The sequence below is a fragment of the Hypanus sabinus genome, chromosome 6, assembly GCF_030144855.1.
Source record: "Hypanus sabinus isolate sHypSab1 chromosome 6, sHypSab1.hap1, whole genome shotgun sequence".
Taxonomy (NCBI): Eukaryota; Metazoa; Chordata; class Chondrichthyes; order Myliobatiformes; family Dasyatidae; genus Hypanus; species Hypanus sabinus.
Window position 1 is genome coordinate 113,618,289 of NC_082711.1, and position 25,349 is coordinate 113,643,637.

The window sequence follows — 25,349 nt, forward strand, 5'->3', positions numbered from 1 at the left end:
CCGGAAAGCAGGAGATGGCCAGGGGTTCCCTGCAGAATGGCCGGTTAAAGATCACAGTGCGAATCAGTTCAACGCAGCTGCATCTGTAAAGAGAGCGACTCCGGACGGTACCGATAATTGCAAGATGTAGGAAGGGCTGGGGTGATCTAATGTGTGGCAGTGTGGAAGCCTCCAATGGGGAGACGTTGGAATGGGGATCAAGCATGGGAAACAGAGGAGATCTCAGTTGCTCAATGTTCTGCCATCCATTTAGCTCAACATCACTTCTGTGTTTACATCTTGTGTGGACGGAATTTCTTCCTTCTGTTGGACTTTATTCAAAGTTCAAAGTACATATACGTCACCATATACAACCCTGAGATTAATTTTCTTTTGGGCATGCTCAATAAATGTATAAAATAATAACCATAACAGAATTAATGAAAGGCCGTACCAACTTGGCGTTCAACCAGTGTGCAAAAAGACAATAAACTGTGCAAATACAAAAAGATATAAATTATAATATTAAATAAGTAAGCAATAAAAATCGAGAACGTGAGATAAGAGTCCTTAAAAGTCCTTCTAGGAACATTTCAATGATGGAGCAAGTGAAGTTATCCCCTCTAGTTCAATACCCTGATGGTTGAGGGATAACAACTGCTTTTGAACCTGGTGGTGTAAGTCCTGAGGCTCCTGTACCCTCTTCCTGATGGCAGCAGTGAAAAGAGAGCATGTTCTGGGTGGTGAGGGCCCTGATGATTTACTCTCTGTGTGCAGGTGCTGGAGAGGGTAGAGGGGAGATTCATCGGGGATGGTGAATCGGAAGCCGAGGATGGAGTGTCTCAGTTATGAGTAGGAGAAGCTGGGTCTGATAGAAGGTTAAAAGGAGATGTGATTGGAGGAGAGATCTTCTTCACTTTGCTGCATCTTCCAACTTCTCCACAATCCTTTAGTGAATTCAACCTTTCAATTGTCCATTTATGTCCTCACTGCACATGGGCCTACTTACCAAGCTAGAGGGTAACATTAAAACTGAACCACTTTCTCACTTGCTGAGTCTTGCTCTTGTGCCAATATTGCACCTTTCTGCTCCAAACACTTTTATCAGGCCCAATATTTTAGCTGAAGGTAATCTTGTGTTCAGTAACTTAATGGCCTCTCTGACCTGATATGGAAACACCAATGTTCAGGGACAGAAACAACTACTGAAATTGGTGGATGCAGCATGTTCTTGAGCTATCTCTTTAAGTAAGCAAATAAATAAACAAACAAGTAAACAACTTCTGATAACTCACTTCCTCTGTATCAGAACTGTCAATCATCCACCTGGGGATGGGCTGAGGGTGGTGGTCCTGGAAAGTAGGAGGTGGTCCTGAGAAGTGGGGGAAAGTGGGGCCTCAGGCTGTGGGGGGAGTGGGTTCCTGGGCTGTGGGTGGTGGGGGGGTTCCTGGGCTGTGGGAGGTAGTCCTGGGCTATGGGGGGAGGGGGAGTTCCCAGGCTGTGGGGGGAGGGGGTTTGCTGGGCTGTGGGGCGGCTCCTCTTTCTCTGTATCAGAACTGCCGATCATCCGCCTGTGTTATCACCTGATTCTGTTTGCTACCCTGACCTGCTCTTGGCATCTCATTACATATCATTGTTCACACCTAACTGCCCCATTCATGATCTTCCCCACAGCAGCCCTGGCCCCAAACTTCCCTTTCAACTTAAATTTAACACGTTTTCACTCTTTTCTGGTTCTAGTGAAGATCTCAGGCCTGAAACATCTCTCCACAGATGGCCAGTTGGTGGCGTAGTGGCATCAGCGCCGGACTCCGGAACAAATGGTCCTGAGTTCGAATCCACCCAGCTTTTCATCCGCTACAGAAATGCCACATGATGAGCAATCACCAAAAAGATCGGTGCAAAAAGCTGGTCATGACGATGACTCCACCAGGACATTCTTCTTCCTCCTCCACAGATGCTGTGCGTTTCCAGCAATTTCTGATTATGTTTTGATTTAGTATCTAAACCCATGGAAACATAATCTAGGCTTGGACAGGACTGCCCTGATCTGACCCAGAACTCATTTTGTTCTTCTCCTTCTAGGTTGGACATGACTGAAATGGCCGGCATTGCCACTCAGACCTGTCTGGATCCACTGACACAATCCACAGCAAGGCCAAAGGAGCGCCAACGCTGGAAGCTGCAGCAACAGGCAAACTGCCGAAGGAATTCAGTGTGACAGGCAGCATCTGTAGAGATAAAGGGATCGTCCCCTGTTCACGTTGAGACCCTGCTTCCCAAGTAAAGAAAGCTGCGTAAGGCAACAGCAGGGTCTAGGCAGGTGGAACATTGGTGGCAACATTGGCAGATGGAATTTAATCCCAATTGGGATTAAATGAGGTGATGCATTTAAGGAAGTCAAACAGAGGTTTAGACATAGACAGTAAATGGAAGGGTACTAAGGAACATTGTCAAGCCAGGGATCTTGGGATTCATATGCATAGTTACAAATACAAATACTTTATTGCCACCAAATAATTGATACTAGAGCGTACAATCAGCACAGTGATATTTGCTTCTGTGCTTTGTGCTCCCAAAAAGTAGCAGATACAGCCAAGTGAATGCCTTCTCTCCATTGATCACATCTACATGAAATGCTCTCGCAGGAAAGCAGCATCCTTCATCACACACCCTCACCACCCAGGACACGCTCTCTTCTCACTGCTGCCATCAAGAAGAAGGTACAGGAGCCTCAGGACTCACACCTCCAGGTTCAGGAACAGTTTTTTAAAATTATTTTTTTTAATGAGTTTTTACAATGCAACAAAAAAAATTGAAAAAGAGGTTTATACACTGCAAAACAAACATATCAAAGTACAATTTGTAACAATTAAGCAAAGCACCCATAGTAGAATCATGTTAAGTTAGGTACCACCCCACCCTCCCACTACCCAACTCCAAGCCAACCTAACGATATACTGTATTAAAAAGATAATCAGAACTATATCACCATAGAGCTATATTTATAAAAAGAAGGTATATTGCCTACTACCTAATCTATAATATGTTTTCCCATAAAAAAACAATAAATCTTAACCATAAGAAGCTGGAAGTAAGGGATTTAAATGCAAAAGAAAAAAAAGGAGGGATGCACCCTTAATCTAAATGGGAATTATGAAAATATTCAGGAAAAGGTCCCCACACCCTTTGGAACTTTATATCTGAATTAAGAAGTGAATAATGAATCTTTTCAAGGTCTAAGCAGGACACAATGTCTCTGAGCCATTGAGCATGAGTGGGTGGGGCAGCATCTCTCCACCTGTGAAGGGCTACACGTCTGGCCAGGTTCAGGAACAGTTAATACCCCTCAAACATTAGGGTCTTGAACTAATGTTAAAAGGGGATAACTTCACTCAACTTCACTTGCCCCACCCTATGTTCCCACAGCCAATGGACTCACTTTTGAAGACTCTTCATCTCATGTTCTCGATATTTATTGCTTATCTGGTTATTATTATTATTATTATTATTATTTTTGTATTTGCACAGTTTGTTGTGTTTTGCAAACTGGTTGAACACCCAGGTTGATGTGGTCTTTCATTGATTCCGTTATGATGATTATTTTATGGATTTATTGAGTCTGCCAACAATAAAATAAATCTCAGGGTGGTATATGGTGACATGTATGCACTTTGATAATAAATTTACTTTCAGCTTTGAATTTTGAACATAGTTTCCTGAGAAAGGCAACACAGGGTGCTTCCCTTCATTGATTGGGGAATATAAAGGTTGCTCACTACGTGTTACCTTTGGTGTGAACTGAAAGGTGTACAGTACGGTGCAAAAGTCTTAGGCACATATATATAACTAGGGAGCCTAGGACTTTTGCACAGTACTGTAGTAATTTTATGTATTGCGCTGTACTGCTGCTGCTGCAAGAAAACAACATTTTCATGACTTGTGTGTGATGATAAACCTGATTCTGGTATGGGTCTCTATTGTGGACTGAGCATGGGAAGGGGGCAGGTTGGGAAAAAGGGAGCAGGAAGCACAGAGAGTCAGTAATCCAATTGTTTGGAATTAAATGACCTTTCCTGCTGGCTCAGGGCTGGGTGTGTCTGCACCCGCTACAACTGCCTCCCCACCCCACCCTTGGCACCCCTTCTCTGCTGCTTGATCCCCCCCCCCCTCCGCAGCACTTTATGCTCGCCATTCCCAACACCCTTTGCTCCCACCAGATTTACAAACTTGCTCTCTCCACCCCTGCTGACAAATACAGTGCTGTGCAAAAGTCTTAGGCACCCTACATGCTGTTTGACCACCGCCCCACCCCCCAAGGAGTACCGAGTCCCTTTCGAGTTGCCGTACTATAGGAGGGATACGAATGCACTGGAGAGAGTGAAAAGTGATTTACCTAGATTGGAGGAATTTAATAATGGAAGGAGTGGGAAGACTGCAGCGTCTGCATTTGTTTTCCCTGGAGTAAAGGAGGCTGAGTGGTGACCTAATGAAGGTATATCAAATTAAAAGTGCCATGGATAGGGTCAATAGCCCGAATCTTTCCTCCATGGGCTGCCATGCAACGTCCCTGTCAGCCGGACCCTGCCACACTACCTGCCCTTCATGGAAAAGTTCTTCTAGGCCAACACCTGCAACCACAAGTCCATCAGGCAGTGATTGGTATGGATATGTCCTCATCACCAGGGAACCAAGACCTTGCCTGGTTGGCGGTGGGAGGGGCCCCCCTGGTCAGACTCTCCCTGCCCGCCTGGAGCGCCATTCCCAACAGGCAATGCCCGCGGGATGGCTGTGGCGGTAAGGATTCAGTTGCCCACCTCTTTGCGGGTTGTGGGTTTGGGAAGAGGGTGAGGAGAAAGCTGCAAGGGCCTGAGCAGCTCTCTGATCTACGGGCTGTTCCTAGGGACACACACAAGCGCTGCTGGTGAAAGTCGCTCTTTGGTCAGCCCAAAACTTGCTCATTTAGCAGCACATCGAGATGTTTGTAGAGGATTGCTGCCGACTGGCACATTCCTGACTGCGGGAGCACGTGCTGAGGGATGTACTGAAGCTCGGGGCAGCCACTGAAACAGCTCGGAGGGGGAGGGCCACGATATAGGCTTCTTCTGCTACTGCAGGGAGAGGCCACATTGGATAAGGAAGGCCCTCACTTATTGTACAGAGTGCTCCGTGGGTGACAACAATACTGGTGCTGTTAATGTGATAGAACAATACATAATGCAGTGACTGAGAATGAAAGGTATTGCACAGATAATGCCTGTAAATATTTTTTATTATCAATAAAGTTTATTTTCTTATAAAAAAAAACAGAAAAATTCAAGTTGCCTTTCGTCCTTCTTAACTCCAAGAGAAAAAGCCCAGCTCGTTCAACCTCTCCGTGCTCCCTCGTTTGAAAACATTGTGTGTGCCGCCCTAGGGCATGAAAAGCATTTTACAAATTCAGGATCCTTTTTTTAAAAAATGTGACACACGAGGCAGAGTTTGATGTGATTTTCGGTTTGCTGGAGCAGCCAGGCCCACTTTACTGGCTCTGCGATGAGTCACTAACTCAAGGGAACCATCTTTCCTCATCACTCAGTTTCACCCTCTGTCTCTCCATGTGAAGTCAAGAGTGTAGCCCGCCTTTCAGAGGAAAGTTACGGGTCCCGGTAGTGTGAAGCGCTGTGACCCTGAACACTGGATTCATTCACATATCACTCAGTAATGAGCTGAATAACCAGACTGGCGGGTTTCCTGTGACTCCTAACAATCCACTGGAAACCAAACTGAAAACAAGTGGTGACATGAATAAGTGACTCACCGCCGTCATGCGAAGAATGTAGGAGGAATTTCTTTCCACAGAGAGAGGAGAGAATATTCAACATCAGAGTCAGACTCCGATTTATTTAATGCACGGGCATGGAAACATACACTGAAATTTACATAACCTTCTACCACTGAAATGTGTTGTCTGCACACCCAAGGATGTGTTGGAGGCACAAACATAACATAAACACAACGTTCCGCAGGACAGCACGGGGTACAGCAACTGCAACACATCAAGTCGGGAGGCAGATTTTGGAAAGGTGCAAAATTAGCAGGGTGTTGTGACGGGGGACTTCAACTTCCCTGACACTGATTGGCATCTCCTTAGTGCAAAAGGTTTAAATGGGGTTGAATTTGATAGGTGTGTCCAGAACGGATTCCTGGCTCAAAATGTTGACAGGCCGACTAGAGGAGAGGCCATATTGGATTTGGTGCTGGACAGGAGTCAGACCTCTCAAGTAGGAGAGCTTTTCAGAGAAGGTGAGCAGAATACACTGACCTCTACCATAGCCTTGGGCAGGGATAGGAGTAGACAGTATGGCAAAACATTTAATTGGGCTTGGGGAATTAAGATGCTATTAGGTAACAATTTGTGAGGATAAACTGGGAGCAGATGTACTCAGAGAAATTCACAATGGGAATGCGGAGGTTGTTAATGGAGCACTTGCTGGGGGTTCTGGAGAGGGTCGTCCCATTGAGGCAGGGAAAGGATGGTAGGGTGAAGGAACAGTGGTTGACAAGCGATGTGGAACATCTAGTCAAGAGGAAGAGAGAAGCTTACTTAAGGTTTAGGAAGCCAGGATCAGACAGGGTTCTAGAGAGTTACAAGGTAGCCCAGCAAGGAGCTGAAGAATGGACTTGGGAGAGGGTATGAGAAGGCCTTGGTGTGTAGGATTAAGGAAAAACCCAAGGCATTCTACACAGAGATGAAGAACTGGAGAGTGGTCAGAGTGAGGGTAGGACCAATTAGAGTCAGAAAGGGAAAAACATGCCTGGAGTTGGAGGAGGAAGGGGGGGTCCTTCAGTATTTGGTGAGAAGGCCCTTGATGACTGCGAGGACAGCATGAAATAGGCTTTCACACTAAAACATGTCAATGCTAAGAAAGAGGATGCACTGGGAATTTTGAAAAAAACATCAGGATATGTAATCCCCTGCAACCAGATGGGATATGACCCATGTTTCGATGGGAAGTGAGGGAAGAGATTTCTGGGCCTTTGGCAATGATCTTTACAACCTCACTGGCCACAGGAATAGTCTCAGAAGATTGGAGGGTGGCAAATGTTATTCCTTTGTTGAAAAAAGGGAATAGGGATAACCTGGAGAATTTGTAGACCAGTGAGTCTTACATCAGCATGGGTAAATTAACATATCCAAATGACATTCACCTAAACCAGGGGTCAGCAACCTTTACCACTGAAAGAGCCACTTGGACCCGTTTCCCACAGAAAAGAAAACACTGGGAGCCCGTTTGACATTTAAAATGAAATAACACTGCATACAACGTTTTGTTTTGCCTTTATGCTATGTATAAACAAACTATAATGTGTTGCATTTATGAAATTGATGAACTCCTGCAGAGAAAACGAAATTACATTTCTGCATGCAACAAAAACATTTTGACCTCCGAAAAAAAGACGTTGGGTTGAAGGTTACTTTTAAGTAAAATACTCGACGTCTATTTGAGTCCTTCTTGTATTTATGAAAAACGCCAAACTTAACTTTGCCGCCAGCAGCAAACCAAAAATAACGTCAGCCAGCTGTCAACCTGAAAAATAAAAGGACTATTTCACTGAACAATGAAAACATATGAATATACGTTAAATAATAGGCAATTAAAATATTTATCATCCTTGTTCAGGTTGACTCACACCTGACAATGCAGTTGTATTCAGTAGGGATGGATCGATGCTTAGGGGAGTGACCGGGAAGGATAATGAACTCTCTGAACTCACAGAAGCGTTTCCCAAACGATGTTTGCATTGCGATGATTGCAGAATGTAAATACTCCGAATTTATCATGTCGTGACCTTGTTTGAACTCTCTCAAATTGGGGAAGTGAGACAATGTGCCTTTCTGTAAATCTCTGGCAAGCACTGTCAACGCGCTCGAATGCCAAAACATCCTCCAACATGTGCAGGGCTGTACGTCCTTTCCCCTGAAGAGCTGTGTTCAGCGTGTTCAGGTGCGCTGTCATGTCTACCATGAAGTGTAGCTTTTCCAGCCACTCTGGCTGTTCCAGCTCAGGAAAGGTGAGCCCTTTGCTGCCCAGGAAAGTTTTCACTTCTTCCAGACACGCAACAAAGCGTTTCAGCACCTCCCCTCTGGACAGCCAGCGATAAAAACACGTTGTAGCGGTGTGCTACACGCAGTCAGTAAACTGCAGTCAAAGATAGCTTTATTCGAACTAAACAGCCTTGCTTTTAAGCCTCCCTCAACCCGCCCCCCATGGGCGCGGATGCTGCAAAAGACACGTACTCACAAACCCCCGTAGGCTATCTCCCTTAGCCTGAACGCTGGCTAATTGTGAGCCGGTTCGGATGTGTCAGGAAATGGGTCGCCACAACGTCTTATTTAGATTGTACAAGATCACCATAATCTTCAAATTTAGATTTACATTTCAAAAACTAACAAACTAACATAAAATACATTTTAATTAAATACTGACCATGTAGCGGTGTGCTACACGCAGCGCTAAAATTACGACATGGAGTCGGTAACAGCAGTCGAAGGAAAAAACTTTATTCGAAATCTTCAGCCTCACTTTTAAGCCTCCCTCAACCTGCCCCCCATGGCGCAGAGGCTCCAAAGCTCTGTGCTCGCAAACCCCCGTAGGCTATCTAATTGTGAGTCGGTTCGGATGTGCCAGGAAAAGGGTCGCCACAACCAATTATTTCCCAAAGCAACAGGGAGCCGCAGCACAGACGTAAAAGTGCCACATGTGGCTCCGGAGCCGCGGGTTGCCGACCCCCGACCTAAACGGTTTCTGAGCTTGTTTTTTAGTTGATTCATTAGGCTAAAACCTTGCTCATAGTCCACACTAGATGCAAGAAAGGTTCCCCCAATGTCCATCAATTGTGCAAGGTCACAAAACTGTTCATTTTGAAGTACAAATGGCACTATTTGAGCAAAGTTTGAAATCAGTTTGGATTTAATTTTTTCTTGGATGGAAAATTTGAAATCATTAAACTCTCTAACTATTACAGTATTTTCAGCTAGAAAATCATGATATTTTAGACATAAGGCATTAACTTGTTCATCGCCAAATGTGAAGTCACAATCTACGACTGCAGAGAAATCAAAAGCTGACCGTTCTTGTACCTCATCTTCAGGAAACCTTTCTTCTAAATGAACACAAAGACTATTTATAAAAGTCAACAGCGAACTTATATCTACTGTGATGTTTTTGGTGTAGCAGTTTCTACTATTTTGTTAAGCCATTCAACTTTGAACAAATTTGCAGTTCTTTTGCACTTCACGTGCTTCGCTTCTTTTGAATTCGACATAGAGAATCAATATTTTTTCAATAAAAACTTTTTAAGCTAGCTACAGGATTTGAAACAGATCTTTGTAAACTTTACGATATGAACACTGTCCGCCAAAGATGGCTGCCACCGTGACAGGGACAGGAAAGGTGAGGCGACGTAAATTAGTGACGTGCATTGTGGTATTTGAAAAACTGACTAACTAGTTAACAGAAACATTTAGCTAAAAGATTATTTTCAATAAGTATAATTATTAATTACTACATTATTTTAGGTAACTAACCTTTTGTGCGCACGTTAATTTCTTTTGTGTGCTGGTTGAAAAACACGTGTACGCGCATACACGTGCACAGCTTAGAGGGAACGTAGCTCATGAGCCTGATTGAATTCTTTGAGGATGTGACAAAGCACATTGATGAAGATAGAGCAGTGGACATGCAGTGAATATGAATTTTAACATGGCATTTGATAAGGTTCCCCACAATAAACTCAGGAAGCATGGGATCCAGGGAAACAGCTGTGTAGATACAGAATTGGTTTGCCTGTAGGAGGCAGACTGTGGTTGTAGATGGAGAGTTTTCTGCCTGGAGGTTGGTGACCAGTGCTGTCCCACACGGATCTGTTCTGGGACCCCTGCTCTTTGTGATTCTTATAAATGACTTGGACGAGGAAGTGGAAGGGTGGGTTAGTAAGCTTGCAGATGACATGAAGGTTGGCGAAGCTGTAGATAGTACATTTGGTTGTGATAGGTTGCAACCAGACATTGTCAGAATGTAGAGCTGGGCTGAGAAGTGGCAGATGGAGTTCATCCTGGAAAAGTGTGACCTGATACATTTTGAAAGGTCAAACTAGAAGGAAGGATAATGGCAGGATTCTTAGCAGTGTAGAAAATCAGGGGTCCATATCCACAGATCCTTCAAAGTCGCTACGCAAGCTGATAAGGTGCTAAAGAAGATGCCTGGTGTGTTGGTCTTCATTAGATGGGGGACTGAGATTAAGAGCCCAAAGTAATGTTGCAGCTCTATAAAACCCTGGTTTGACCACACTTGGAATATTATGCTCAGTTTTGGTTGCCTCATTATAGAAAGCTTTAGAGAGGGTGCAGGGGAGAATTACAAGATGCTACCTGGATTAGAGAGCTTGTCTTAGAAAGGCATGTAGGTTGTGTGAGCTAGGGCTTTTCCCTTTGGAGCAAAGGAAGATGAGGGGTGACTTGTACAAGATGATAAGAGACTTTTTCCCATGGCAGAGATGGCTTATACAAAGGGGCATAATAAAATGCCCCTTGGTATATTGTATTCAGTTCCAGACACCTCATTAGAGGACGCAAAGGAGGTTTACCAGGATGTTGCCTGGACTAGAGTGCATGGAGTAGTGAGCTCGGGCTTTTCTCTCTTAAGGTGATTAGAAGAAAGTAGAGGGGCGATGTCAGAAGTAAAAAAAAACACAGATCATGCAAGCAACAGCAATCCGAACCAAACTGAGTCCAGAGACCTGGATCACGGAGCAGCCCGGGTGGGCCCAGGCCTTGGTCTCAGCTCATCGTTCAGTGGAGTTGACATGTTTTCTGACCAACCTCTTAAAACTCTTCATCACAGTGGATGTAAGTGCTGCTGGACCATAGTCATTGATGCAGCCCACCGTGTTCTTTCTGGGCACCGGTATGATGGAAGCCTAACTGAAGCAAGGGGTTAAAGACTCCAGCCAATTGTTTAGCACAGGTCTTCAGTTCTTGTCAAGATACTCAGTCTGGGCCAGATGCTTTGCATGGGTTCACCCCCTTGATGGATATTTACCATCTTAGCTGATGACTTCTTGTTCTTTTTTAGCACAGCAGCTGCCACTTGTTAAGATCAAACAGTTGTAAGTTAAACTTCAAATTATATTCATTGTTTAGCTTCTGGTGGTAAATGGGAACCAGTCTTCAGTTCTTAATGTACAGTGAAAGTTAACAGTTCGAAGTTGAAAAAAAACAGACGCGCTCTCTATAGATAGCAGGATTCTGGGTCACAGCACCTGACCAACTGCTGAAGAGTTTCAGTAAAGATGATAAGTTATTTAATTGGGCTCGTTTCAAAACAGACAATGCTGGCTAAAGTTAATTAGTTTAGGGAAGCTTGCAGACCAGATGAATAATGTCACTTAGCACATCAATAACTGATCTATTAATAAGCTGGAAGGTTTACATACTCAGGGAAGTTAGCTTCATAATGTTAGTTGTGGGTACCTGAGATCTGTCTCCAAGAAGCTTTTAGACCATTTATGTTAAAAATTATCTATAAGAATATCACATGAGCGCGAAGCCACCCAAGTGGCAAAGAAGACGTACAAATGAAGAGGGCAGTTCAGGTTTATTAGCAATGGAGTAAGCACATTACAAAAGAAACAAGGGCGAACTAGTCTATTCCTCTGCCTTTGATTTCTGTGATGGATGACTGGTTCGTCTTCATCGTTGGTGTGTTCTTTCAGCTTATAGAAATTGCACCTGTACTTTGGAAATCCTCTATGTTCTAGAAATAGCTTGTTATTCAGAAGTCTTTTTATAAGATAGAAATCCTCTGTGAGTCTTAAATGTGTATCACTGTAAACAAATAAACTGTGTTTTAAACAACTTTGTTAGCTGGAAGTAACTTCTCATTGGTAGGAAGAGGGGATCCACTTCTTGAATGGTGGACATTGGCAGCTAAACTCACCACGGAGAATAAACAGGAAGTGAACCAGTCCCAGAAGTCAAGTAGTTACAACATAATCTCCCTTTAGTGATGGTACTTGTGGCTATTTATATCAGATTGGGCTTCAGGTCTTCACTTGAGTTCAGAATTTTGCGATCAGCAACCCGATGCCATTACACCCTTCTGAAAGATGCTCTCATATTGGCCTCAGAGTCGTTGGTGGCTGTTCAGACGTGGAGCACACTGACCTAGCTCTGACTTTTCATTTACTACTTCTGACCTCCAACTTCCCCTCATCCCTGTCCCTAAATCCTAACCTGTCACCCAACTCCCCGCACTGACCCCAAAACCATCCCTACAAACCTAAGATGAAACAGTAAGTCTGAGTCATTACATTGACAGACCACAGCTCACTGGCTGACCAAGAGATAGTATATGGAATTTGCTGTCATGTGAAGCAGCTGAATCAATCGGACTGTAATATCCGCAGCGAGCCATTGATGGATATGTGAATCAATAGAATTGTAATCAATAGTACAGTAATCAATAGTACTGAATCAATCATATTGTAATATCCACAGCGAGCCATTGATGGATATGTGAATCAATAATATTTTAATCAATCATGCTGAACTAATCATTCTGAATCAATAGTACTGAATCAATCGTATTGTAATCATATTGAATCACTAACTTTACTGGGAGTTTTTTATAGATCACCCAATAGTAACAGGGACATCGAGGAACAGATAGGAGGACAGATACTGGAGAGGAGCAATAATAACAGGGTTGTTGTCGTAGGAGATTTTAATTTCCCAAATAGTGATTGGCACTTCCCTAGAGCAAGGGATTTAGATGGGGTAGAGTTTGTTCGGTGTGTTCAGGAAGGTTTCTTGACATAATATGTAGATAAACCTACATGAGGAGAGGCTGTTCTTGATCTGGTATTGGGAAAGTGAACCTGGTCAGGTGTCAGATCTCTCAGTGGGAGAGCATTTTGGAGATAGTGATCACAATTCTATCTTCTTTACCATAGCATTGGAGAGGGATAGGAACAGACAAGTTAGAAAAGTGTTTAATTGGAGTAAGGGGAAATATAAGGCTATCAGGCAGGAACTTGGAAGCATAAATTGGTAACAGATGTTCACAGGGAAACGTACGGAAGAAATATGGCAAATGTTCAGGGGATATTTGCATAGAGTTCTGCATAGGTATGTTTCAATGAGACAGGAAAAGGATGATAGGGTACAGGAATCGTGGTGTACAAAGGCTGTTGTAAATCTAGTCAAGAAGAAAAGAAGAGCTTATGAAAGGTTCAAAAAAACTAGGGAATGATAGAAATCTGGGAGATTGTAAGGCTGGCAGGAAAAAGCTTAAGAATGAAATAAGGAGAGCCAGAAGGGGCCATGAGAAGGCCTTTGTGGACAGGATTAAGGAAAACCCCAAGGCACTTGACAAGTACGTGAACAGCAAGAGGATAAGATGTGAGAGAATAGGGCCAATCATGTGTGACAGTGGAAAAGTGTGTATGCAACCAGAGGAGATAGCAGAGGTACTTAATGAATACTTTGCTTCAGTATTCACAATGGAAAAAAATCTTGGTGATTGTAGGGATGACTTGCAGCAGACTGAAAAGCTTGAGCATGTAGATATTAAGAAAGAGGATGTGCTGGAGCTTTTGGAAAGCATCAAGTTGGATAAGTCTCCAGGACTGGATGAGAAGTACCCCAGCCTACTATGGGAGGTGAGGGAGGAGATTGCTGAGCCTCTGGCAATGATCTTTGCATCATCAATGGGGATGGGAGAGGTTCCAGAGGATTGGAGGGTTGTGGATGTTGTTCCTTTATTCAAGAAAGGGAGTAGAGATAGCCCAGGAAATTATAGACCAGCGAGTCTTACCTCAGTGGTTGGTAAGTTGATGGAGGAGACCCTGAGAGGCAGGATTTATGGACATTTGGAGAGGTATAATGTGATTAGGAATAGTCAGCACGGCTTTGTCAAAGGCAGGTCGTGCCTTATGAGCCTGATTGAATTTTTTCAGGACGTGACTAAACACATTGATGAAGGAAGAGCAGTAGATGTAGTGTGTTTGGATTTCAGCAAGGTATTTGACAAGGTACCCCATGCAAGGCTTATTGAGAAAGTAAGGAGGCATAGGATCCAAGGGGACATTGTTTTGTGGATCCAGAATTGTCTTGCCCACAGAAGGCAAAGGGTGGTTGCAGATGGGTCATATTCTGCATGGAGGTCGGTGACCAGTGGCGTGCCTCAGGGATCTGTTCTGGGACCCTGCAGCGAGCCATTGGTGGATATCTGAATCAATCGTACTGTGATATCTGCAGCGAGCCATTGATGGGTATGTGAATCAATCATACTGTAATCAATAGTACTGACGTTTTTCACCATGGTCCTGAAAAACGTCGTCTAATTTTTACTGTGTACTGTACCAGCAGTTATGGTCGAAATGACAATAAAAAGTGACTTGATTTGACTTGACTTGATTTGAATCAATCATATTGACAATATTCTTGTAGACCAGCCGATGGGGGGTGGGGGTGGTGTTGTTAATCACGACCGGAATATAAGTGATAAGCCAACTATAAGTCACTTACAAGTGGCTAATACACTCAATTTCATTTCTAAAAGGGTTTATCTAATGAATTTAATATTATACACACAGCTCATATTGTCCTTGCATGAATATAGTGATAAGTCAATTATAAGTCACTTATGTCAATAGCATCAAAACGTTTTAAGTAACGTTTGGATATTAAACACACAGCGCATATTTTCCTCACATGAACATATAAAATCATTGCAACACACCAATATCGCTGAATCAGTGGGAGACCTGGGCTTGTTTCCCTGCAACAAGACAGTCCCATTGAGGGGTGACGGGAGTCAGCGATACTCGAAGGGGGTCTATTCTGCAATTTAGTTTTTGTTGTATTCATTGCAGAAAACTCCGCTTCGCAGAGATATGATGTTGGAAATGGAAGCAACGTTTTCAGTGCTTTCGTGGCTATCTCAGGATATTCAGCCTTGACTTTGATCCAGAATGCCGGCAGAGATGTTATGTCAAATATACTTTTCAGCCCACCGTCATTTACAAGCTTGAGGAGTTGATCTTCTCCCTGCGCTGACACGGATGATTCACTGGGGACATTCACAAATGTGTCACGGACCCATTCCTTTGCATGTTGGGAAGTAACACTTGAATTCTGTCAACAGCGAAGATAGGTGATCGCACACCAGCTGTGAGAAGGATGGTGCAGCCTCAGTCTCTCAACATATCCTCGTGCACATCGTCTTGAAATATAATCGCACATAAACCAGCAGTGTTGCCTTGTTGTCGACATCGGTAGACTCGTCGACCTGGATAGCATACTGTGCTGACTCGTTAAGCCGTTCCAACAGCTGTGCTTCAATGTCCTCCGTCATGTCATCGATTCTCCTTGAAACTCTGGTAGCTGAAGGAGAAACCTGTGCCATCTAGTTAGCTGCAGCTCCTCCCAACAGTTCACGGCACATGTTCTTGGCAGCAAGCAGAATCGATTCTTCACCAACAGTGAAAACCTTAGCAATACATCTAGCCACCAAGTACGATGCTCTCAGAGCAGCAGCATTTGTAGAAGTGATGGCTCTCAGCACTTGCTTCTGTCCCAATTGTTCACGTTTTTTCCACTCAAAAAACTCAACGGGTTTGTCTTTAGGTGCAGGGTGCTTGGACTCAGGGTACTGAAGCAGTTTTGAGGGCTTCATTGCCTCATTAGACAGCTTGTCTCCACATATCACTCACCGGGGGCTTGGAGTGTATGAGTCACCGGTCACATTAAAGCCATATTTTATGTACGACTCGTCGTATTTTCTGCTGAAGGAAGCTTTCTTTTATTTTGCAGTCTCGGCCTCAGCTGTCTCTGTGTTATCATCATCGTTAGGCCTTTTATGTCCCTGCCACCTCTTCCAAAGAAACTCAAGAGATGTTTGTTTTTTACTTGAGTTGTAGGTTAATGACCTCGCGTGCATTCGAGTTCGGGAGTGGGCGAGACAGGGAATGAGGAAAGGTGCAACGGACTCATATCGCCAAATCATATTGGTTTCCTAGTGGCCTGGTGGTTGGGGACCACTACTGTAATTAATCGTTCTGTGATATCCACAGTGAGCTGTTGATGGGTTTGTGAAAGGATATGTGTCAGGAGACAGGGTAGAGCAGAAGTCTAATGAATATGGCTGGAGTTTCATGTGCTATGTAACTACCAGTGCACTTTCTCCATAACATCTGCCATCTTCACCGGGATCATTCCAGTAAACGCATCCTTCCCTCCCTCCGACTCTTTGCTTTCGGCAGGGATCACTCCCTTGTCTATTCATCCCTCGTGGCATTGGGGTGTGCCACCCCTCCCTCATTATCACTTAGCAATCCTTCCAGGTGAGGCAATCTGTGGTGGTGCCTGCTATATCTAGTGCTCCCAGTGGGCCCTCCTCTACCTGGTGAGACCAGACACAAACTGGGGCGCCACTTTGACAGGCTCCGTCTGCCTCAATCGGTAAACTTCCCTGCGGCCACCCACTTTAATTCTACTCTGCATACCCATTCTGACATGGAAGTCCAAGGCCTCCTCTACTGCCTGGTTGGAGGAGCAACACCTCGTATTCCGTCTGGGATGGCCTCCGATCTAACTCTGCCCTGCACGGTCCCAAGCTGGACACCCCACCCCATAAAACCCTAGTGCTGCAGAAGCTCCAGTGACCTGTTCCTGGGAGAGGAAGGACGCACCAAGACGAGGGTTGCACCTGGGGACAATTTAAAAGCATGCCTCGGACAGAGGGCTCTGCTGAGCTACTGTCGCTGACCTATGACCCAGTGGGGGTGATGGATTTAACTAAGTAAGCCTCCGACTTGATGGCATCAACATTAAATTCTCTAAATTCTGGTGATCTTTCTGCCTCCCTTTCTTTCCTTTTCTATTCCTCAAATCTGACTCTCTTACCCCTTCTCTTCTCTTCACCTGTCCATCACCTCCCTTTGGTGACCCTCCTCCTTCCCTTCCTCCCCTGGTTCTTTGTCCTCTCCTATCAGATTCCTTTTTCTTCAACCCCTTAACTCTATCGCCTATCACTCCCAGACTCTCAAATCATTCCCACTCCCCCACCCCCTTCCTCGTCACCTGTTTTCACTTATTCCCAACCCCCCCCCTTCAAATTCTGGTTTATTCCTGCTTCCTTTCTAGACCTGATGAGGGGTTTTGGCCCAAAATGTTGACTGTTTACTCCCTTCCATCGATGCTGCCTGATCTGCTCAGTTCCTCCAGCATTTATTGTGTGTTGCTCTGGATTTCCGGCACCTGCAGAATCTCTCGTGTTTGTGAGAGTGTGCGTCCAGATTGTGTGTTGTGAACACTGTAGGTGTTGACCTTGTGGTTTGGGCGGTGGTCACTGTCTGGTCTCTCTGTGTACTGAGGCTCAATGCTGAAGTGCTTTCTGAAAACCAAAAATTTCCATGATATTGGAGCACTTGCTGATAGTCCAAAACACAGTGTTCCCATTGCTTTCCACTCTGCCTTGTTGCCTGCAAACCCCTCCCTCTCTCTCTCTGTCTCGCTCTCCCACCCTCTCTCTCTCCCCCCTCTCTCTGTCTGTCTCCCTCCCTCTCTCTCTCCCCCCTCTCTGTCTCTCTCTGTCATGCTCTCCCACCCTCTCTCTCTCCCCCCTCTGTCTGTCTCCCTCCCTCTCTCTCTCCCCCCTCTCTGTCTCTCTCTGTCACGCTCTCCCACCCTCTCTCTCTCTCCCCCCTCTCTCTGTCTGTCTCCCTCCCTCTCTCTCTCCCCCCTCTGTCTCCTTTCCTCTCTCTTCCCTCTCTCTCTCTGTCTGGCTCTCCCACCCTCTCTCTCCCCCCCTCTCTCTTTCCTCCTCTCTCTGTCTCTCCTCTCTCTCTCTCCTTCCCTCTCTCTCTCTGTCAGTCTCTCTCCCCTCTCTCTCTCCCCCCTCTCTCCTCTCTCTCTCTCCCTCCCTCTCTCTCCCCCCTCTCCTCTCCCTCCCTCTCCCTCTCTCTCCCCCCTCTCCTCTCTCCCTCTCCCCCCCCCCCCCCCCCGCACCTCTCTCTTGCTCCCTATCACCTGGTTCAGGGGAAGACAGCACCATCTGCTGACGAAACGGAGACACACTGCAGCCCGCACAGTCCGAGGCAATGGAGCACAAAGCAACCTTACTCATAAATTCTTTATGTTGGTATGATTTATATTTACTGTAGAGGTCTGCAACCTTTAACTCCCAAGTATGCTTGAACTGTGGCACTCTGTAGATCAATCTAAGCCGGGTGTGTTTTCAAATCCTCCTGACTGGTTAGGACATTGTACAGTGATATTTCCATTTATTTAGTTATACCCCGTGAGTTGGCATTCGAGCCACGCTACCCCAGCGGCTCCTGACAAACCCGATTAGCCAAAACTTAATCAAGGGATAATTTACAGTGATTGATTAACCCTCCCTGTAGAGTCACAAACACGAGAAAACCTGCAGATGCTGGAAATCCGAGCAACACACACAAATCGCTGGAGGAACGCAGCAGGCCGGAGTCCTGATGAAGGGTCTCAGCCCAAAACGTTGACTGTTTACTCTTTTGTGTGTGCTGCAACCTCCCTTGTAGGTCTTTGGACTGTGGGAGGAAACTGTGGTATGCTTCCCACAGGGAGGACGTGCAGAGGCTCCCTATAGAATGATGCCCGAATTGAACTCTGAACTCCTGAACCCCTCCCAGCTGTAATAGCATTGTGCTAACCGCTACGCTACCATGCTGCCTGAGATGTTACTGCAAGCAGGAGTATCATCCAGGAATTCCTCCAGTCTTCAATCCCTTGTGGGCTAGTGTTAAAGAAACCTGCTGAAAAACAGGCACTTCAAGGATTGCAATTGGAACCGGAGCTGAAATTGAGCCTGTTGGTATGTGCTCAGGTTTCTGAAATCTCTCCCCTCTTATCTTGTATCTGAGAAGCTGTGCGCAAAACACTTTTCACATGAAGCAATGCAGCAGCGCGCGTGCATGTAGGGGCGTTAATTCAATTCAAAGAGGAAGGTTTATGACCCGCCGCAGATTGCTCTGTCGAGAACCTCTGCACCATCTGCCAAAAGTGGAACTTCCCAGTGGCCAAACATTTTAATTCCAATTCCCATTTCCATTCCGACATGTCGGTCCATGGCCTCCTCTCGTGCCAAGGTGAGGCCACCCTCAGGGTAGAGGAGCAACACCTTATATTCTGTCTAGGTAGCCCCCAACCTGATAGCATGAACATTGATTTCTCCTTCTGATAAAAAAAATTCCTTCCTCTCTCCTATTTCCACACTTTGGCCTCTTACATCTTCTCACCTGTCTATCACCTCTCCCTGGTGCTCCCCCTCCCTCCCTTTCTCCCAGAGTCCACTCTCCTCTCCTATCAGATCAATTCTTCTCCAGCTCTTTACCGTTCCAACCCACCTGACTTCAGCTATGTCCTTCTGGCTGTCCTTCCTTCCCCCCACCCCGCCTTTTTATTAGACAGTAGGTGCAGGAGTCGGCCATTTGGCCCTTTGAGCCAGCACCACCATTCACTGTGATCATGGCTGATCATACACAATCAGTACCCATTCCTGCCCTCTCCCCATATCCCTTGACTCCGCTATCTTTAAGAGCTCTATCTAACTCTTTCTTGAAAGCATCCAGAGAATTGGCCTCCACTGCCTTCTGGGGCAGAGCATTCCACAGATCCACAACTCTCTGGGTGAAAAAGCTTTTCTTCAACTCTGTTCTAAATATCCTACCCCTTATTCTTAAACTGTGGCCTCTGGTTCTGGACTGCTCCAACATAGCGAACATGTTTCCTGCCTCTAGTGTGCCCAATCCCTTAATAATCTTGTATGTTTCAATCAGATCCCCTCTCATCCTTCTAAATTCCAGTGTATACAAGCCCAATCGCTCCAATCTTTTAACATATGACACTCCCGCCATCCCGGGAATTAACCTTGTGAACCTACGCTGCACTCCCTCAATAGCAATTCTCAAATTTGGAGACCAAAACTGAACACAATACTCCAGGTGTGGTCTCACCAGGGCCCTGTACAGCTGCAGAAGGACCTCTTTGCTCCAAAACTCAATTCCTTTTGTTATGAAGGCCAACATGCCGTTAGCTTTCTTCACTGCCTGCTGTACCTGCATACTTACTTTCAGTGACTGATGAACAAGAACACCTAGATCTCGTTGTACTTCCCCTTTTCCTAACTTGACACCATTCAGATAATAATCTGCCTTCCTGTTCTTGCCACCAAAGTGGATAACCTCACATTTATCCACATTAAACTGTATCTGCCATGCATCTGCCCACTCACCCAACCTGTCCAAGTCACCCTGAATTCGCCTAACATCCTCCTCATATTTCACACTGCCAGCCAGCTTTGTGTTATTTGGAAATTTGCTGATGTTACTTTTAATCCCTTCATCTAAATCATTAATGTATATTGTAAACAGCTGCGTCGAGCCTTGTGGTACCCCAGTGGTCACTGCCTGCCTTTCTGAAAAGGACCTGTTAATCCCTACTCTTTGTTTCCTGTCTGCCAACCAATTTTCTATCCATGTCAGTACCCTACCCCCAATACCATGTGCTCCAATTTTGCCCACTAATCTCCCATGTGGGACCTTATCAAAAGCTTTCTGAAAATCCAGGTACACTACATCCACTGGCTCTCCCTTGTCCATTTTTCATAGTTACATCCTCAAAAACTTCCAGAAGATTAGTCAAGTATGATTTCCCCTTCGTAAATCCATGCTGACTCAGACCGATCCTGTTACTACTATCCAAATGTGCCACGATTTCATCTTTTATAATTGACTCCAGCATCTTCCCCACCACTGATGTCAGGTTAACCAGTCTATAATTCTTTGTTTCCTCTCTCCCACCTTTCCTAAAAAGTGGGATAACATTTGCTACCTTCCAATCATCAGGAACTGATCCTGAACCAATGGAACATTGGAAAATGATTACCAATTCATCCACGATTTCTAGAGCCACCTCCTTAACTACCCCGGGATTCAGACCATCAGGACCTGGGGATTTATCAGCCTTCAGTCCCATCAGTCTACTCATCACCATTTTCTGCCTAATGTGAATTTCTTTCAGTTCCTCCGTTACCCGAGTTCCTTTGGCCACGATTACATCTGGGTGATTGTCTGTGTCTTCCCCAGTGAAGTCAGATCCAAATTACCTGTTCAACTCATCTGCCATTTCCTCATTCCCCATAATAAATTCACCCGTTTCTGTCTTCATGGGCCCAACTTTGGTCTTAACTAATTTTTTCCACATCACATACCTAAAGAAGCTTTTACTACCCTCCTTTATATTCTTGGCTAGCTTACCTTCGTACCTCATCTTTTCTCCCCATATTGCCTTTTTCGTTATTTTCTTTTGCTCTTTAAAAGTTTCCCAATCCTCTGGCTTCCCGCTCATCTTTGCAATGTTATACTTCTTCTCTTTTATTTTTATACCGTCCTTGAATTCCCTTGTCAGCCATGTTCCCCCTTCCTTTCCAGATCTGAAGAAGGGTCCCTGCCCAAAACGTTTCCATAGATGCTGCCTGACCTGCTGAGGTCCTCCAGTATTTTGTGTATGTTGCTCCAGGTTTAATGAAGGTTTGTTAAAGGTAGAGTTTAGCTCCTGCTTATGGTAGTTTGTGCCTTGGGAGCTGTCTTGGCAATGAGAATGAATGGAATTTGAATTTATTTCAATCTTACATCCATCCCACAATGTGAGGGAGTAAAAATCTTTATGTTATGACTCCACTGCAATGTACAGACATGTGAATTTATAAGACTAATATCTTGTAGAAAGAAGCTACCCCCATAGCCTGTTGGTCCTGGCTTTAATGCTGCGGTACCGTTTGCTGGACAGAAGCAGCTGAAACAGTTTGTGTTGGGGTGACTGGTGTCCCTGATGATCTTCCAGGCCTTCCTTACACAATTGCTGCAGTGAATGCCCTCAGTGGAGGGAAGTTCACGACCACAGATCCGGTGGGCTGTCTGTACCACTCTGCAGTGCCCAGCGATGGAGGTAGGTGCAGTTCCTGTACCAGGTAGTGAGACAGCCAGTCAGGATGCTCTCAGTGGTGCCCCTGTAAAATGCCTTGAGGATTTGGGGACTCATGCCAAACGTCTTCAGTCGCCTGAGGTGACGGAGACACTGTTGTGCTTTTTTTGCCACACAGCTGATGTGTACAGTCCAGGTGAGATCATCGGTGATGTGGAAACTGAGGAGCTTGAAACTGCTCCGAGAACAGCTGCATACCCATTGATGTTGATTGGGCCGAGCCTGCCCCCATTCCCCCTGTAAGCCATAATCAGCTCTTTTGTTTTTTGGACATTGAGGGAGAGGTTGTTATCTTGGCTACAACAAGTCAGGGTGTTAACCTCTCCTCCGTAGGCTGTCTCGTTACCGCTAGAAAAAAGGCCGGTCAAAGTCGAGTCATCTGCAAATTTGATCAGCAATTTGGAGCTGTGTGTGGCAGCATGGTCACGGTGTAAGCAGAGTTAACGATGGGGACCAGACAGGATGAGAGTGTAAATCAGCAGAGAGACAGGCCCAATGACCACTCAGGGTGACAGTGTAAATCAGCAGAGAGACAGGCCCATTGACCCCACAGGGTGACCGTGTAAATCAGCAGAGAGAAAGGCCCATTGACCCCACAGGGTGATAGTGTAAATCAGCACAGAGACAGGTCCATTGACCACACAGGGTGACAGTGTAAACCAGCACAGAGACAGTTCCATTGACCACACAGGGTGATAGTGTAAATCAGCAAGAGACAGGTCCATTGACCACACAGGGTGATAGTGTAAATCAGCAAGAGACAGGCCCATTGAACACACAGGGCAATAGTGTAAATCAGCACAGAGACAGGCCCATTGACCACTCAGGGTGATAGTGTAAATCAGCACAGAGACAGGTACATGGACCACACAGGGTGATAGCGTAAATCAGAAAGAGACAGGTCCATTGACTGCACAGGATGATAGTGTAAATCAGCACAGAGACAGGCCCATTGACCACTCAGGGTCATAGTGTTAATCAGCACAAAGACAGGTCCATTGACCACACAGAGTGATAGTGTAAATCAGCACAGAGACAGGCTCATGGACCACACAGGGTGATAGTGCAAATCAGTTCCGAGACAGGTCCATTGTCCACAGCGTGTGATAGTGTAAATCAGCACAGAGACAGGCCTATTGACCACACAGGGTGACAGTGTGAACCAGCACAGAGACAGGTGCATTGACCACACAGAGTGTTAGTGTAAATCAGCAAGAGACAGGTCCATTGACCACACAGGGTGATAGTGTAAATCAGCAAGAGACAGGTCCATTGACCACACAGGGTGAGAGTGTAAATCAGCAAGAGACAGGTCCATTCACCACACAGGGTGATAGTGTAAACCAGCACAGAGACAGGTCCATTGACCACACAGAGTGTTAGTGTAAATCAGCAAGAGACACGTCCATTGACCACACAGGGTGAGAGTATAAATGAGCAAGAGACAGGTCCATTGACCACACAGGATGATATTGTAAAACAGCAAAGAAACAGGTCCATTGACCACACGGAGTGATATTGTAAATGAACAAGAGACAGGTCCATTGACCACACATGGTGATAGTATAATTCAGCAAAGAGAGAAGCCCATTGACCACACAGGGTGATAGTGTAAATCAGCAAGAGACAGGTCCATTGACCACACAGTGTGATAGTGTAATTCAGCAAAGAGAGAAGCCCATTGACCACACAGGGTGATAGTGTAAATCAGCAAGAGACAGGTCCATTGAACACACAGGATGATAGTGTAAACCAGCAAAGAAACTGGTCCATTGACCACACGGAGTGATAGTGTAAATGAACAAGAGACAGGTCCATTGACCACACAGGGTGATAGTGTAAACCAGCACAGAGACAGGTCCATTGACCACACAGTGTGATAGTGTAATTCAGCAAAGGGAGAAGCCCATTGACCACACAGAGTGTTAGTGTAAATCAGCAAGAGACAGGTCCATTGACCACACAGGGTGATAGTGTAAATCAGCAAGAGACAGGTCCATTGACCACACAGGGTGATAGTGTAAATCAGCACAGAGACAGGTCCATTGACCACACAGGGTGAGAGTGTAAATGAGCAAGAGACAGGTCCATTGACCACACAGGGTGATAGTGTAAATCAGCACAGAGACAGGTCCATTGACCACACAGGGTGAGAGTGTAAATGAGCAAGAGACAGGTCCATTGACAACACAGGGTGAGACCGTAAATCAGCACAGAGACAGGTACATGTACCACACGGGGTGATAGTGTAAATCAGCACCGAGACAGGCCCATTGTCCACACAAGGTGAGACCGTAAATCAGCACAGAGACAGGTACATGGACCACACAGGGTGATAGTGTAAATCAGCAAGAGACAGGTCCATTGACCACACAGGGTGATAGTGTAAATCAGCACAGAGACAGGACCCTTGACCACACAGGGTGATAGTGTAAATCAGCAAGAGACAGGTCCATTGACCACACAGGGTGATAGTGTAAATCAGCAAGAGACAGGTCCATTGACCACACAGACTAATAGTGTAAATCAGCACAGAGACAGGTCCATTGACCACACAGGGTGACAGTGTAAGTCAGCAATAGAGAGGTCCATTGACCACACAGGGTGATAGTGTAAATCAGCTGAGAGACAGGTCTATTGACCACACAGACTAATAGTGTAAATCAGCACAGAGACAGGTCCATTGACCACACAGGGTGATAGTGTAAATCAGGATAGAGACAGGCCCGTGGATCACTCAGGCTGATAGTTTAAATCAGCACAGAGACAGGCCCATTGACAACACAGTGTGAGAGTGCAAATCAGTACCGAGACAGGTCCATTGTCCACATGGGGTGATAGTGTAAATCAGCAGAGAGACAGGTCCATTGACCACACAGGGTGATAGAGTAAATGAACAAGAGACAGGTCCATTGACCACACAGTGTGATAGTGTAATTCAGCAAAGAGAGAAGCCCATTGACCACACAGAGTGTTAGTGTAAATCAGCAAGAGACAGGTCCATTGACCACACAGGGTGATAGTGTAAATCAGCAAGAGGCAGGTCCATTGACCACACAGGGTGAGAGTGTAAATGAACAAGAGACAGGTCCGTTGACCACACATGGTGATAGTGTAATTCCGCAAAGAGAGAAGCCCATTGACCACACATGGTGACAGTGTAAATCAGCACAGAGACAGGTCCATTGACCACACAGAGTGATAGCGTAAATCAGCACAGACAAAGGCCGGTTGAGCCCTCAAGGTCATAGTGTAAATCTGCACAGACACAGGCCCATTGAGCCCTCAGGCTGACAGTGTA